Source organism: Leptopilina boulardi, unplaced genomic scaffold, assembly GCF_019393585.1.
Source record: "Leptopilina boulardi isolate dan_hultmark-lab unplaced genomic scaffold, ZJU_Lbou_2.1 LbouV2_214, whole genome shotgun sequence".
Classification (NCBI taxonomy): domain Eukaryota; kingdom Metazoa; phylum Arthropoda; class Insecta; order Hymenoptera; family Figitidae; genus Leptopilina; species Leptopilina boulardi.
In genome coordinates this window covers 5807999-5823692 of record NW_026137768.1, presented here as the reverse complement: position 1 = coordinate 5823692, position 15694 = coordinate 5807999, and the positions used below count along the sequence as shown (strand labels likewise).

Genomic DNA, 15694 nt, shown 5'->3' with positions numbered 1-15694 from the left:
ACAAGTATATATGCGCGATGCCAACCCAAGTCTCTCTCTACAGAATTTCATTTTTATCATTACCCTATCTGTGTAGAATTTTTTTTCGTCAAATTATGAAAATTTTTTTCCCTAGTTTATTTTTTTTATTTGTTTTTATTAAATAACTATGAATATTTTTTAAAAAAATAATAGAAACATTTTTATATCAAAAATAAGTAGATATAAATAATAATATATAAAAAAAAATTTTCACTTGTAAAATATAATAAATAAATAAATATTTTATATTGGTATAAAAATTTGAAAATAAAATTAGGTAGAAAAATTTAAAAACTAAAAAGAAATTTAAAGGTCGTAAATTATGATTTTACCCTCTTTTTATAAAGGATTACACAATTAATATATTGTATATCACCTGTTGGACTATTTTAAAAAGACCTGATCAGGTCCAAAGGTTCAGCATCCGCAGTGAAAACCAGTTCAAAGATCAAATGTTTAAATTTACTATCTCGTCTATCCAGTTTTGGTCCATGAAGACTTCAAAAGGGTGGTTGAAAAATCTGGTATATTAATAAAATGACAAATTATAAATATATAATCTCTACTATTACGAAATTATTATTCTACTATTACGAAATTATTATTCTACAATTACTATTATCATTATTACGAAATACAGTGAATTATGTAATTAAGTTACACAATTTTGCATACATAAAATCAAGTGATATGCAACAAGTACAATTTTTATTCGATTCTACAAAATTAAAATTTTTCCAATCACCAAAAAAATTCTTGAACAAAGTTTCGGATTCAATCAGTTTTAATGAGTATTTTTCCGTGAGATTCTGAAATTTATTTCCGAACCAATAAATTTCTATCCGAATCTAAATTTTAAACTACAAAATATTATTTCAAAATCAGTTCGAATTCATTCTGAAGCTGAATTTTAATTCTTTTCAATTTTCTTTTTTCTTTTCGAATCAATCCGTTTTATTCCAAAACTAAATCCTTTTTAATCCTGAAAATGTATTCCGAATTAATCCTATTTAAAACGGATTGATTCGGAATGAAATTTTAGGATTCAAAAGGATTAAAATTTAGCTTCGCATTGATTCGCATTGATTCAGAATTAATAAAATTTAGCTTCGGATTTATTCATATTGATTAAGAATGAAATTTGAGGATTCAAAATGATTAAAATTATCTTTGGAATAAAACGAATTGATTTGGAATTAAATTTCAGAATTAAAATTGGCCTTGGAATGTAACAAATTGATTCGTGGATTCGGAATTAAATTTAAGAATTCCGAAGGATTAAAATTATCTTTAAAATAAAACGGATTGATTCGAAATGTTCCGGAAAGAATTTTAAGGCAGAAAAGGTGCCTTATTTTAAGATGCAACATTTTTATAAGGCAACTTTGCTGAATTTATACGCAATGAAATTTCCATTATAACAAGTATTGCTAATTTTAAGACTCATTTTAAAATCATCTTTTCACTATGATGATTGAACTTCGAAAATTTTGTCTCATATGAATGCAGTTTCAAAGGAAAAAAATTAACTACCTTTAATTGTAATTTAATTTCCTTTAAAATTGATAACTTCAATTATCTCAATAATATCTGTGCGCAAAAAAAAAATCGATTTGAAGAATCTTCACCATGAGAAAAGGGGTAGAAAAGGTAAGTGTGATTAATTAGTTAGTCGCAAAGGTTCTTTACCCTTGTTGGGTTTTTTTTTTTCGTTAGGGAGATTTTTATTTAATAGGCACGTCATCAAGGTCAACCAAACGTGAACGAGGAGCCAAACGCGCGGTATATAGAGATTTTGCATGAGAGGTTGAAAAATTTACTTGACATTTGTTGAGGCAAATCCCCCCTCGTCGTATATATATATATATACACGAGTATACGAAACTTGAAATTTTCAATGTATATTCGCCTTTGGTAAAAAAAAGAGAGGATACTCTATTTTTTAAAACTGACGGTACTGATTACTCTTCATGTATCCAAAAGCATATATATATATATAAGACCACGCAGGATAGCCTAGACTCTCTTAATTGGGTCCGCCATTTTCGGTAGTTGAAACCCTCCTTCTCCATCCTCTCTCTCTCTTTCACCCCTTTTGTACGTCAGAAGGGTTGTGAACCCACCCCCGACCCTTGGAGGTCTCGCTCAAACCCGAGTGGCTTTTGTTTTCGCCCCAAAAGGATCCGCCATTTTGAATTTATGATACCCCGGACTCGACTCGGACACGAAAAAACTTGGGTCGTTAGCGAAAATTACAGAGAGGACGCCGATGGTGAATGGCACCCTTTTAGTATATAGTCGAAGGAGAGAGAAAGAGAGTGAGAAGGGCTTCAAAGGTCCGATATATATTCTCGAAGCTTTACTGGGTAAAATCACTCGCGATCCTATAAACCAAGTTTCTTGGCCAATTTATTAGTATTTCATTATTGTTCAGAAATTTGATAAAAGAATTTTATTTTTCATCATTCAGCTCAATTTTTAAATTTTAAAAAGTTGGTTTGAAAAATTAGGTAGCAGATTTTTAAAAATCGTTTGACATTTTTCCAGATAGCACGTAAACTTGCAGCAACCCAGCGGCAAGCTTGCCGCGCAATATTGCCAACCTTGCACGGCAAACTTACCGCAAGCTTCAAGTGTCCCACCTGACCCAAGCTTGCATGGTAAGTTTACCGAAAGATTGCTCAGTAAGCCTGCCGAAAGATTGCAGTGTAAGGTTACTGCAAGATTGCACAATAAGATTATCGCAAAATTACTCAGTGAGCTTGCACGGTAAGTTTGTAGCAAGGTTGGTGCAAGGTTGCCAAATAACCTTACTTTGAACCTAAAAACAAAATTTTTTTAGGTTCAAAGTAATGTTATTTACCAACCTTGCACCAACCTTGCTACAAACTTACCGTGCAAGCTCACTGAGTAATTTTGCGATAATCTTATTGTGCAATCTTGCAGTAACCTTACACTGCAATCTTTCGGCAGGCTTACTGAGCAATCTTTCGGTAAACTTACCATGCAAGCTTGGGTCAGGTGGGACACTTGAAGCTTGCGGTAAGTTTGCCGTGCAAGGTTGGCAATATTGCGCGGGAAGCTTGCCGCTGGGTTGCTGCAAGTTTACGTGCTATCTATGGGAAAATGTCAAACGATTTTTAAAAATTTTTTAGGTTCAAAGTAATGTTATTTACCAACCTTGCACCAAACATGCTACTAGCTTAAAGTGCAAACTTACTGAGCAATTTTGCAATAATCATATTGTGCAATCTTGCAGTAACCTTACACTGCAATCTTTCGGTAGGCTTACTGAGCAATCTTTAGGTAAGCTTACCATGCAAGCTTGGGACAGGTGGGACATTTGAAGCTTGCAGTAAACTTGCGACAAGTTTGTCGTGCTAAATTTTCTAACCTGTCACTATCGCAACCATGGTCGCAGATGTACACAAATATTCTGCGCAAACGCAAATATACTCTCCTCGTTAAATACGCCTGAGCATCAAATTTAGTGGTCTCGGTGTAGCCAGGCTCATACTATATAGAAAACCCAGACAACACGTAAGCTTGGAGCAACCTTGCCGCACAATATTGAAATTATATTTTTAACACCTTAGACAATTAAAAATCGCATTTGGATAAAGATAAAAAATTTCTACCAAAAAAATGTATGCCAACTTTTAGGTTATGTTACCTGAATCGTTTACTAATATCAGAAAATAGTAAAAATAATAATAAATAATAAATGTTTCAGACATTTTAATTTTTATTATTATTATTATTATCATTCGATTCGCAATCAAAAAGAAGAACCGCCCCGGATTTGATATTCGGTGATTGGCGGCTGCGGGCGTTGACAGGCTAAAGCGTCGCACCTCCCCCGCGATAATTTGATATTTCGTCCGATAGTTTAGTACAAATTCAATGTCCGGATGGAAGGTTGGCTCCGACGGCGGAGATGTCGACTTAAAACAATTGAGGGCCGGAGTGCTACGCAATATCCTGACTCGCATAATTCGATTACCGAACTAGCTTGTAGCCTTGCAGACTGTTCGAAATTCCCCGCAGCTCAGGTAACCGTGGCAGATGGTTAAAGGAAGGACTGCTGTCTCTCTCTCTCTCTCTCTTCGAATCGAAGGAAGGGAATTCACTGACTCAATGTTCCTAATATATATATATATATGTATATGTATAGGTTGGAAGGTACCTCTAGTACCGAATTATCGGACTCGATGGAAGAACGTTCAATTTGGCAAATTAATTCGTCCCGAACCGAACTACCCCACACGACGTCGGAGTTTTCGATGCAAAGCGTCTGCGGTTCTGCAAGTTTCGCGATGCTCTACGTTACCATTCCCAAGTACCAATTGTCTTCGTGTATAAACGAACTTTATAAAAGAATCGCATTAAAATTATATATATATATTTTCTACACTTTATTCGAACAAAATACAATTTTAATATAATTACACTGAAAAAAAAATTTATTTGATTCAAATAATCGATTACTTGACTATTAAAAAAAAAATATTTAGACTAAGGAAAATTTTTAGTCACAGGGGGTCAATTACGTAACTTTTTCCGGATTCCACATTTCACATTCCGTATTCCGGAATCCACTTTTCACAAATTCCAATTCCAAATTCCGGATCCCACTTTTCACATTTCGGATTCCATATTCTGGATCCCACATTCCGGATTCCATTTTTCAAATTCCGTATTCAGGATACCACTTTTCACATTCCGTATTCCGAATTCCACATTCCGGATTACACCTCTCACATTCCGAATCCAACATTTCACATTCCGTATTCCATATTTCGATTTTCACATTCCGGACTTAACTTTCAGATTGTGTAATATGGAATCCGGAATTTTGAAAGTCGAATCCGAAATGTAAAAACCGGAATACGGAATGTAAAAAGTTGAATCCGGAATATGAAAAGTGGAATACGGAATGTGGAATCCGAAATATGAAAAGTGGGATCCGGAATATGGAATCCCTAATACGGAATTTTGAAAGTGGGATCCAGAATTTGGAATACGAAATGTGGGATCCGGAATTCTGAATGTGGAATCTAGAATCTAAAATACGGAATTTTGAAAGAGGAGTTCGGAATGTGAAATTTGAAAAGTGGAATCCGAAATGTGAAAAGTGGGATCCGGATTGTGGAATCCGGAAAAGGTAATTTTAAAAGTGGGATCCGGAATGTGGGATCCGGAAACAGTTACGTAATTGACCCCCAGCAACCAAAATTTAGTTGAACCAACAAAAAACTATTTGTTTGAGTCAACGAAAAAATTTGGTTAAGAGTTTTTTGTTGGCATAACAAAAATATTTAGTTAGCTCAACCAAATTTTTTTCTTAGGTCAACAAAAATGTTTGGTTGAACGAACCAACAGTTTTTTTTTTGTAAAATTAAAAATGTTATTCTACTTTATTTCTTTTCATTTTATCTTTTTTTATTTATTTATTATTTATTTATTATCAATTTAACGTTTATGTTTATATTAGCTGAGAGAGAATTAAATTATTTGGTTGTCGTAATCAAATTTTTATGGAATTTAAAAATGTTCAACCACACACAAATTTGAAAGTATCAAATTGATACCAAAAATATCAAATTGATACAAATTTTTATATCAATTTGATATTTTTGGTATCAATTTGATACTTTTAAATTAGTGTGCAAATAATTTTCTTGGCCTAAACAAGTGTTTAGTTGAAATAACTTTCGACTTTGTTTCAGCCAACTAAAATTTGGTAACAAGAACCAAAATTGTCTTACAAAACGATTTTGTTGCAAATATAAAATCTTCTTTTTCAGTGTACTTGAAACAAATAATTTTTTATCATAAATACATTAAATGATATTTGTTTCAAATACAGAAATTATTGATAAAAAATTATGATATTTTTTTTTCAAATACAGAAATTATTTGTTCAAATACAGTTTATTTAATTGAAATAAAAATTATTTGATTCAAGTAAATATTTATTTAATAATAAAATAACAGATTATTTGAAAAAAAAAAATTTTTTTTTGTTGCGATGACCAGGAGCCATTATTACGCCGTGTTTCGTCTTTTTCATGACTGGCCCTACCTCCCTTGTTCAGTTTTCAGATGATCACGTTTCACATATCTTTCACCCCTTTCACTATCCCCTCCAACTGGCTCAACGACAATAGGGGAAAGTTGAACTTTTGGACAACCCTCCCTTTTCCCCTTTTAGAGATGAAACACAACTGCAATACCGACCCAATTTCTCATTAAATCCTTGACACCAACCCTTCCATAGATGTCGTTCTCAACGCAATATCGACCAAGTTAGGAATCTACCTTATTTCCAAAAAGGCCCTTTTACACTTGGAAAAAAAATAATTTTTTTTTTTTAAACTGCTGATAACATTTATAATTATAAAATAAAGAAAATGTTTACTGTAAAATTTTTACAGTTAATTATTATTTTATTTTAGGAAATAGGATTTTAGAAAATGTTGATTTTATTTTCAATTATAAAATATTTTTTAAAATGCTATAAGATTGCAAAAAAAAAAAAAAAAAAAAAACATAATTTAAACGATTTCTTTTTTCAAAATACTAGTATCATTATTTTCCCTCTCTGGTATATATATGCGCGAGTATTTTTTTTCACGTTTTCGTTTCTGTCGATCTCTTGCTTTTTCTGTTTCGCTTTTTGCTTGCGCGAAAAACGGAGAGACGCGACTGGTTTCGTGAATGGTCTGACGTATCGTCGGCATGTCTGTACTTGACACTTTGGGATTTTTCCATTAAATTTTCCCCGACGCGAAAATCTATCACCAGTTACAGTTCCCCGGAAAAACTTGCCCCGCGTGCATCGTCTAAGTGATTCCCATTACGATTGCTCAAGATTCCATGAGACGCGTCGAATCACTTGGAACGGCCACTTTCTTCCCTTTTTTATGTATAAAAAAAAAATATTTATATATAGAAAAAAAATTCTAAAGCAACATCAATCCTTTTGAAAATTTTAAATTCTTGTATAACAAATAATTTTGTCTATCCTACAAAAATGTTATGAGATTCAATCCGTTTTAGTAGGTTTTATTTAGAGGGATTCCGAAATTTGTTTCCGAGCCAATCAGTTTTTATCCGAATCTAAATTTTAATATAACTAAAAATATTCTTTCCGACTCAATTCGTTTCATTCCAACACAGAAAATTATAAGGTATTAAAATAAGATACAACGCTTATTATTTTAATGCCTTTTAATTTTCTGTGAATGCTTAATTTTAATTCTTTTTTGAATTCTGAAATTGAATTCCGAATCAATACGAATAAATCCGAAACTAAATTTTAATCCTTTTGAATCCTAAAATTTAATTCCGAATCAATCCGTTTTCAATGGGATTGATTCGAAATGAATTTTTAGGATTAAAAAGGATTTAGTTTCAGAATAAAACAGATTGATTCGAAAAGAAAAAGCAGAATTGAAAAGAGTTAAAATTCAGCCGCAGAACTAATTCGGATTGATCCGAAAATAATTATTTATGCATTAAAATTTAGATTCGGATAGAAACTATAATTGGCTCGGAATAAAATTCAAAACAATTTAGTCTCGGAATGAAACGAATTGATTAGAAAAAAAACATAATTGAAAACAAAATTCAGCTTCAGTATGAATTTGGATTAATTCAGAAACAAAATAAATTGATACATTAAAATTTAAATTCGGATAGAAATTGATAATTCAAAAGAACTGTATGGATAATTTAATGCCATAAATGAATATTTAATTAACAATGAAAAGTATAATTAATAGAAGGTATATAAGGGACACTGTAATATACATGTAAAGGAAGGTAAATTCTCAATCCGTTGATATCCGTGAAACTTAAGCTTTCCACCAATAAGGAGGCGCTCTGTCTTTGCGTAAATACGGATTTCGCGCGCGCGCGCGCCTTGTTTAAACAAAGTCCGCTCAAATACAGATGGAGTCCATGGCAAGTGTGTTTGCCTTGGAAAATAAGATCGACTAATTTACCGACAAAGCACAAAGGGCGCTCTTCAATAATGGACGCGACTCTCTCTCTCACTCTCTTCCTCTCTCGGTATCCGACGGCCCATCAAACAACTCGATATAAACTTTATACTTTATACCCGAAATATAAACGAATGAGAACTTGGACAATTTTTTTTTACGTTAAAGATGTCCTAAAAAAATACCAAAAAATTTTTTTTATTTATTAGATTTTTCTTTAAGTGTAAAAAGTATTAAATTTTCTATTTTCTAAATTCGAATCCATGAAATTTCACAGTTGGGATTTAGCAACTAAATCACTTCAGTAAGATTTTCTCTAAAATTAAAGTATTATTTTGACACAAAATTTTTCGTAACAATTGTTTTATTGTACAATAATTAAAAATCAAAATCTTATTTTTTGCAACTGAAAATAGTGGTAATTTATTTTTAAAATTAAAAAAAGTACAAAATAACATTTTTGGTACAAACTATAGAAAAATGAATTGTTGTACTTACTGAACCTGAAACAAACAGATTTTGTTTTGTCGCTACAATAAATCTGTACTGTTGCACTAACAATATATACTTGTTACTACTACAAATTTTTACACTAAAAAAAATATGCTATTGAATCAACAGCATTTCTGCCACAGGTATAAAAAATTATTGATTCAAAAGCATATGCTATAAAATTTGTAAAATATTTTATAGATTTTATAGCATATGCTTTTGAATCAATAATAATTTTTATACCCTTGGCAGAAATGCTGTTAATTCAATAGCATATTTTTTCTCAGTGTGGTTGTTACAACATTTTATTGTTCCTTACAACAACTTTGTATTGTTGTAACAACTGAATTTGTTGTAATAACAAATATATTGTTACTGCAGCAATACAGATTTGTTGTAGCGACAAAACAAAATTTCTTAGTTCCAGGTTTAGTAAGAACAAACATTCATTTTTCTCCATATAACATTATATCACCAGTTCACCGAAAAAAAATCCTCTTCTTTCAAGAGGATTCCTCTTATTTCATTGCATATTTTCCTCTAGTATACTCTCTAAATCTGAATAAGTGAAATTTCACTTAAAATGTGTCAAAAGTCTTCCACGTAGAAAAATAAGTGTATATGCACTTTTAAATAAGTGGTTGTCACTCAAAAATAAGTGAAGTTTCACTTATTTTTAAGTGCATATACACTTATTTTTCTACGTGGAAGACTTTTGACACATTTTAAGTGAAATTTCACTTATTCAGATTTAGAGAGTATGCTGCAAAAGGATGTCCTCTTGGTTTAAGAGGATTGTCCTCTATCTGAAATTATTCCTCTTAATTTTATAGGATACTCTTATTTTAAGAGAAAAATATTATCTTAAAAAGAACTCTGAAATAATAAAAATGCAATCATCTAGTTTGTGTGTCATAGATATAATTTTTATAAAATTAAAAGGAATAAAATTTGATATTCCATGATTTACATCTATTTGAGTATAAATAAATTGAAATTGATTTTAATTTTTTTTTTGAATAAATCAACTAAATCTATTTTTAATAATAATACGCAAAACATATAATTCATTAAATTTGAAAATTTATTTTAAATAAATTTTAAATAAAATTAAAATAAATAAAAATCGTAATAAAATAAAATTTGTAATTGCATAACCTCAAAATTATTTAAATTTTCTTAAAAATTTCTTTTACCTTCAAAAATAGACACGTATTGTGTAAGTTGCATTTCTATCAAGATATTTAAAAGATTATTATTCATTTTGGTTTATTCCCCTTTTTTCACACAGAAACTAAAACTTTTTTACGCATAATATATGCGATTTATGACGCGACGTAAATGATTGACGCAATCATCTTTGCGCATGAGCGACTTTCTATGGGAAATCCTCTTAGAATTTAGAGGAATATTCTTAAACATAGAAGATTATTCTAAATTCTAAGAGTATTATATTTCTATTCTAAAAAGATTATTCTGAATATAAGAGGAATGCTCTAGAATAGTCCTTTGGTTTCGATCCTCTTGAAATTAGAGAAAAATATTCTCATTTAAAGAGTAATACTCTTGTTTTAAGAATAAAATTCAAGAGGATTCTGTAAGAGGAATTTTCCTCTGAATACAAGAATATTTTTTTTTCGGTGTTGCATAATATAACAATTGAAAAAATTGAAATAGTAAAAATTGAGAGAATATGTTTGACAATTTATGGAAAACAAAACTACTTTCAGACATTATTCAATCTTTTATCGTGTATCATCTGACACACACGCGAAGGGCGCTTACAAAAACTGATGAAGGTTTTCGATATATAAATATATGAGATTATCGATAAAAAAAAAAAATTTGCATTTTTAAGTCCAGAGATCGTTAGCTCGTCTATGTCGCAAATCGGAATGGTTAAAGCTTTGGGTTTTGAACATATATATATATAAAGGCAGTAGTGAGTGGTGGGTGGTGTATGTGGTGAGGGGTAGCCCTCTAATCGATCGTGGCTGTCCACCCTTATCAGGGGTCGGGGTTACTGCTTTGCATGGCCGGCAAGGCTCCGGACTCTTGTCTCCCTCCTTCGCACCCCACCCCCCCTTTGACGATGGTCCTTTACTATCCCAGCCGTGTGTCCTTGTTCCACAAACGCTACCGAAAACCAACCCTTAAAATAGGGGCGAAACCACGGCCATTGTTGCCAGATGCCTTCTGCATTTGCATTTTACTGTAAATTCCTTGAAAAATGAATATACCTCCTCTCCCCTTTACTCTTTTACCCACACGCATAGATAAGGAGAACAAAAGAACATTAGTAGAATAAAAAAAAAAAAAACAGAGGAACGCATCAACTATGAAACAAAGGAAATTTTTCCGAAAAAATTTCATGGGAAAGAAAAATTTATTTGGACCACGAAATTTTTTTTAGTAAAATAGTGGAAATATTTAATTGAAACAATTATATACCTTTGCTATTTTAATAAAAACTTCTGCACTAAAAAAAAATATTTATTTGTTACAAATTTTTATTTATGATAAATAAAATATTTACCGTGGATGTACCAGTTACCGTCCATGTCCCAGTTTCCGTCCATTTTACAAATATCTCGTACAGTAATTTAAATTATTTTTTAACAATAATTTATTCCTTTTGGCACGCAATCGACTTATTAGTTTAAGTAAACAAATAAAAGAAAATAATTTTTTTATAAATGTTATTTTGAAAATTAAACTGGACGGAAACTAGGTCTTAGGTGGACGGTAACTGGGACATCCACGGTACGCCAAATAAAAGTTTTATTAGGCTCTTGGTGTCGATTATGTAATTTGATTTGACGTCAAAATCAAATTCATTTTAACGTCAATGTCAAATTTAATTCAACAAATTCATTGTTTTATTTAACTTCGACGTTAAATTAAAATTTAATTTTTTATTTCAATTTAACGTCGCATTCAAATTTATTTTTTGATAGCAATTTCACGTATTGCAATCAAAAAATAAATTTGACTTTGATCAAATTATATAATCGACTCCCTGGGACAAACATACATTTGTTTAATACAAATCTATTATATTTGTTTCAAAATCAAATAAAACATTTCTTTGGGTGTACGATATAAATTTCCAAAAAAAAAAAAAATTTTCTATCAAAATAATACTGACCTGGAGGTTTGATCAATTTACAAATTTTTTCGTAAAAATTTAATAACTATGAGGAATTTTTTTTTTTTTTTTTGCCAAATTCCATTCACGAGAGATTTAACTGTAATAGAGTAAAGGAGGTGCATAGATGATTTTTAATATAAGAGAATTTAAGTAAAAGAGAGGGAGAGAGAGAGAGAGGCCAAAGTGATATGCAAATTAACGTTCCTTCTTTTCGTTCTGCTGCACGAAAAATCCTAGCATGAAAGTAGAAATAGGATGAGAAAAAGAAGTCGAAAACCGGGAAGGAATTTAATATTAAAAAACTGTCATTCTGTGTCGATATGAAAATTCCAAGGGTATCAGCTTTTCTTTTTTCCAATGTCTGTCCCTCCAACCAACCTTTCTCTCTCCCACTTTTCCGTTTCCTTCCGCCTGTATACCTCCCTCCCCCACTTTCTTTTATTCTTTTTGCCATTTTCTCAAAAGAACATCTTCCTTCGATAATGGTGCACGACTCCACCTTTTCCACCGAACAAATAGTCGTTACTCCTTGGAATAATATATATATATATATATATATATATATATATATATATATATTGAAACAATGTTATGCGTCCAGCAAATATTTATATAAAAAAAGGCATTTAAAAACTCAGAAAAAATTTATTTAAAACAACCAAAATTTGGTTGAATCAACCAAATAACTAATTTATTAACCAAACTTTTGTTTGGAAAACCAAAAGTTTCTTTGCAACAAACAAATTTTTTGTTTCGAATTTATTAAAATTACCAAGCATTTATTCAGAACAAATATATTTATATTTCCAAAGAAATATTTTATTTTAAACAAATATAATATATGTATTTTAGTTAAATAAACGTATATTTGTTTCAGAACTTAATAACTTTTTTATTTGGCGTAAATAAAAATTTTATTTGTCATAAATAAAATTTTTATCTAAATCAAATTTTATTTGCAACAAATAAAAATTTAATTGGCTCTGCGACAAATATTTCTTTTCTCTGCGGGTGTTGAATCAAACAAATTTTGTTTGAATTGATTAAAAAATTGTGTTAACCCTTTGAGGACAATTGTTGCTTTCAGACAACATAAATATTTTTTTTGTTATTTTAAGCATAAGTTCCTTGATTTTTAAAACTAAATATTCGATCAATATTTACCATTTAGTCTAATAAATTTCCAATTCTAAACTCTGGTTTTGAGACAAAAAGCCTTAATTAGTTTCGCTAAAAAATTTGTTTAAAAATCAAAAATCGCGATTATTTAAGAAATAATTTGGTCCTCAAAGGGTTAATAAAAATAAAATAGGGTAATTATAGAAATTAATTATTATTATTATTTAATTATTTATATATATAAAATTTATTTGAATCAAATAAATATTTATTTGGCTCTGAGACAAATATTTTATTTCTCTGGTAAAAAAAACTTTTCTAATAAAAATCTAAACAAAAATAAATAAATTAAAAATTTATAAACAAGAAAGACGTGAGAACGAGAATGACATCGATTCCCCTTTTTTAAGTTGAGTGTGTTTGGTACCCCTTTCCGGGGAATTAGGGAATTTTAAAATTTAGAGGGCGAATGCCCACCGGACTGCGTTAACGCGAGAATTTATTGCCAATTTTTTTTTTTTTTTTTATTTTTTAAAGGTCGAAGATTTATTTCCAATTTCGTTGACGCGGTACGCTTTTACAGAAAAAGTGCACTCGTAAAAGGGAGAAATAGGGTGGAAGGGGGGGGGGAGGGAGGGTGAGTGCGGGATTTTCACTATGAGTCTCGAGTAAACACTGCACAGTGCCAAATATAATTGAAACGATTCGCGCGGAAAGTTCGAGGAAGTTAGCTATTGGAATATGTATATAGTTATATATAGATATTGGAAGCGACGATGGCAACATCGGCACTTCCTCACGCATCGATGATCTTTCAGAATATAGTAAGAAGAGACGCGCTATAAACCCAAATCTCGATTAGTGTAAAATAGAAAATGAAAATTTATTTCTCATTTCAAAAAAAAAAATATTATTTTCATTTTTATAGCAGGTGATGATTGTCATATATATATCACACAGTCAACACATGCTATAAAAAATGAGAATATTTTTTTCTCAAAATGAAATAGAAAAAGATAAGCAAAGTTTTTTTTAATTTAAAAAAAAATCTTTTTATTCGTTACAGAATTTTCATTTTATGAAATATGAATAATAAATTTGAACGAAAATTCTAAAAAATTTCACTAAATGCTAATTCGGCTAAATGCGAATTTAATTAAACGAAAATTTAGTTAAATAACAATTCTGCTAAATGAAAATTCTACTAAATCTAAATTCAGCCAAATGGAAAATGGTTCAAAAAATTTTTTTGGTTAAATAAATATTCTACTAATTGGAAATAAAAATTGATTAAATGAAATTTCTATTAAACGAAAATTCAGTTAAATAAAAATTTAGTTCAATAGAAATTTCGCTAAAATATTATGATAAATGAAAATTTTACTTAATAGGTATATTAATTTGGCTTAATGCGAATTTGATTTAAAGAAAATTTCATTAATTAAAAATTCAGCTAACTGAAAATTCCACGAAATATAAATTCGGTCAAATTGGAAATCAATTAAAAAAAAATTTCTTGGTTAAATATTTTACAAATTGTTAAGAAAATTATTTTTTTAAGAAAATTTTTCTAATTGGATATTCAGTAAAATACTTATATCATTGAATTCTAAATAAAAATTCTGCCTAATGAAAATTTTACTAAATCTAATTTCAGCCAAATGTAAAATCGTTTAAAAATTTTTTTGGTTAAATAAATATTCTACTAATTGGAAAGAAAAATTGATTAAATGAAATTTCTATTAAACGAAAATTCGGTTAAATAAAAATTTAGTTCAATAGAAATTTCGCTAAAATATTATGATAAATGAAAATTTTACCTAATAGGTATATTAATTTGGCTTAATGCGAATTTGATTTAAAGAAAATTTCATTAATTAAAAATTCAGCTAACTGAAAATTCCACGAAATATAAATTCTGTCAAATTGGAAATCAATTTAAAAAAAAATTTTTTGGTTAAATATTTTACTAATATTGTTAAGAAAATTATTTTTTTAAGAAAATTTTTCTAATTGGAAATTTAGTGAAATACTTATATCATTGAATTCTAAATAAAAATTCTGCCTAATGAAAATTTTACTAAATCTAAATTCAGCCAAATTGAAAATCGTTTAAAAATTTTTTTGGTTAAATAAATATTCTTCTAATTGGAAAGAAAAATTGATTAAATGAAATTTCTATTAAATTAAAATTCGGCTAAATAAAAATTTTATTATTTTAATATATTAATTTGGCTTAATGCGAATTTGATTTAAAGAAAATTTTATTAATTAAAAATTCAGCAAACTGAAAATTCCACGAAATATAAATTCGGTCAAATTGGAAATAGTGAAATACTTATATCATTGAATTCTAAATAAAACTTCTGCCTAATGAAAATTTTACTAAATCTAAATTTAGCTAAATGGAAAATCGATTTAAATAACTTTGTTTTAATTAGCCTTAAGAACGGTATTAATTATTTTATTATTCTACTATTTTTCTATTCTATTTTAATTTTTAGTTTTGTAATTAAGAGGGCAATTAATATGTGGAAATCCAAAGAGATGTACATGGAGAGAAATAATAAAGATATAACTTTGGTTTAATAAAAATTCAACTAATTGTAAAGATAAATTGTTTTGAAAGAAAATTCTACTAATTTTAAATTTGGCTAAATAATAATAATAATAATCTAATTCTGCTGAATAAAAATTCCGCCTAATGAAAAATCTACCAAATTATAATTTGTCTAAATGGAAAATCGAGTAAAATAAAATTTATTTATTTTTACCTGAAACAGCGAAATGTTTCACTAAGAGTAACGAAATATTTAACTGAAACAAGTAAAATTTTTGCTATTGTAGTAAAATTAAATAGTAAAAAAGTAGTTAAAATAGTAAGTTCCAGGTAAATATTTTTTTT

The 15694-nt window shown here is 29.3% G+C and overlaps 1 long non-coding RNA gene across 1 annotated transcript in view; it reads right to left on the bottom strand.

Moving 5' to 3' along the window:
- LOC127279115 (uncharacterized) overlaps window positions 1–15694 on the bottom strand; it is a 36601-nt gene that overhangs the window by 4313 nt on the left and 16594 nt on the right. The window contains exon 2 of the long non-coding RNA XR_007842592.1: window positions 398–542. This is a non-coding gene — a long non-coding RNA (uncharacterized LOC127279115). The remainder of the gene's footprint in view (window positions 1–397; window positions 543–15694) is intronic.